The sequence below is a fragment of the Galeopterus variegatus genome, unplaced genomic scaffold (assembly GCF_000696425.1).
Source record: "Galeopterus variegatus unplaced genomic scaffold, G_variegatus-3.0.2 Scaffold24532, whole genome shotgun sequence".
NCBI classification, from domain to species: Eukaryota; Metazoa; Chordata; class Mammalia; order Dermoptera; family Cynocephalidae; genus Galeopterus; species Galeopterus variegatus.
This window is the reverse complement of record NW_007750643.1, coordinates 7863-9837: the sequence shown is the minus strand read 5'-3', so window position 1 is coordinate 9837 and position 1975 is coordinate 7863. Positions and strand designations below refer to the sequence as shown.

General features: G+C 45.8%; 1 pseudogene; it reads left to right on the top strand.

The window, feature by feature from the left end:
- Nucleotides 1-215: 215 nt before the first annotated feature.
- On the top strand, nt 216-1293 carry LOC103583581 (annotated as a pseudogene).
- Nucleotides 1294-1975: the final 682 nt, after the last annotated feature.

The following is a 1975-nucleotide window of genomic DNA, read 5'->3' as shown; positions in this document are numbered from 1 at the left end:
CTGACAGGGTGACCTTGGGCAGATTACCGAAACTTTCTGTGCCACACTTTTTTACATCTATAAAATGGGCATAAGAAAGTATGTTGTTTTTTTCTGGGAAAATGGTGACTCCCGCTCATGCCACAGAGTTGCACTGGCCACGGATCTGGCACTCACGATAGGATCTGCTGCGGAAGCCAAGTGCAAGCCGCCTCGGCAGCCTCAGCCCCCACAGAATGTCCTTGCTGCCCTGTGTCTTGGAGCCCCAAGCTCCCGAGGACTTGGGGCAGCGGAGTTTGGCAGAGCTGTGGGAGATTTAGAAGCACCAGGACAGACTAATGCACAATGAAAAACTCACTTGCAAATTGCCCAGCAAAGGTAAAAAGGTCTTTGACTTTGTTGCCAAACTGAAAGCTGCCATTGCGGAATGTGAAGAGTGAGAGGAAAGGGCGAGCTGCTCCGTCCTGATGCGTAGACTGTGAGCTGAGGCAAAGGGCAGCTGCGGGAGGTGACGTGGACACAGACAAGGCCCAGAATTCTGGCCAGATACTTGATACTTCATCACTAGTTCCCAGCTGGCCCTCTGCAAATAACTCCAAGTCATCTAAAACAACCTCACAGAAGCAGGGATTGGACATCCTACCCTCCAAGGCAATGAAGAGACCCCAGAGGCTGAGGACACAGTGATCAAGGCCAGCGTTGGCAGCACAGCCGGGGAGCCTTCATCGAAGCTAGCGACGTCTCCCTCGGTGTCGTGTTTCAAGTCAAGCAGAAGATATTTCCAGCAGCTTTGACATCCTGTTTATTGACAAGTTACAAAGGGTCACAAGTGCAGACCAAGGTGAACGCCACGCAGAAGAGAACACGAGTACTGAGAACTTGACAGGCCTTTGTAGCAGGACTCAGAAGAAGCCTCGTTCCAAGGAAGCGCTAGAAATGTGAGCCCCAAATCCAGTGCCCTCACCACATAAATTTAAAAGCAATGTATTACCTTCACAACCAAGTGGTTCATCTCGTCACTGTCAGAGGAGAGAGACTCCTGTTTCCTCAGAACAGCAGTGGCGTGGGGACAAGCAGCTTGCCTTCCACCGCTGCACCCCGTGCCTGCACAGCCACTCTCCATAGGAGCATCTCTGGCACTTCAGATTCAGCAGTAAGAACTAGGAGCAGATGCAAGCGAAGCTCGCAGCACACAAATTAGCTGAAAGGCTGAAAATTAAAATGCAGACGTACAGTCCAGAAGGGGAGTCTTCAGGGAAATACTGAGACGTAGGGGATGAAGATGATGACCCGTCCCCTGATGATGAATTCTGAAGATGGGCATTGGGATAATCTCCTAAATCTCCTACTGTTGAGATGTCGTTATCCTACACCAGACTTTCTAACAAGTAACAAGATCAGTGTCAGACTTTGTTGAGGGAAAGAATTTTATAAAGTTACACAAACATAGCTAAAAAAAAGCTCAGTTTGTCTTTCAAAAGACGACTTTCCTGTGCTTGAGAACTTTAATATTTGAGTATTGTGTTTAGCCACATTGTATTCAAGTTTTTCTGTATGTCATGCACTGATCTGGTACTTTAGTATCTAGTAGAGCATATTTCTTTCTTTAAGCCAAATGAAAGCAAGCAACTTTGCTTTCTTCCTTCTTATTTCTATTAGATAGCATTTATTCCATGCTTTTCAGTGAAATATTTAGTTGCCCCAGGACCTAAAATGAATTAGGAAGACATAGTTTCTTCCTTTTTTGAGTAATGAAGGCAGGAGTCTAATGAAGTGTATGCATGTTTGCATGCGGCTGTTGAGATATGGATATGAAATACCTAGGAAGACACTCATGGAAAATGCTTGTTTCTTTCTCTGCTTCCCTTAGGAAGACAAACATTTGTTTTCTTCTTCTGTCTTGCCTTAGGAAGAATGTTCTTTCTTCTGATTTGGAATAAGGAGTATTTTGAGTAGATGCTGGAGGGTAGAGGGTCTTTCTAGATGAACAGATTTG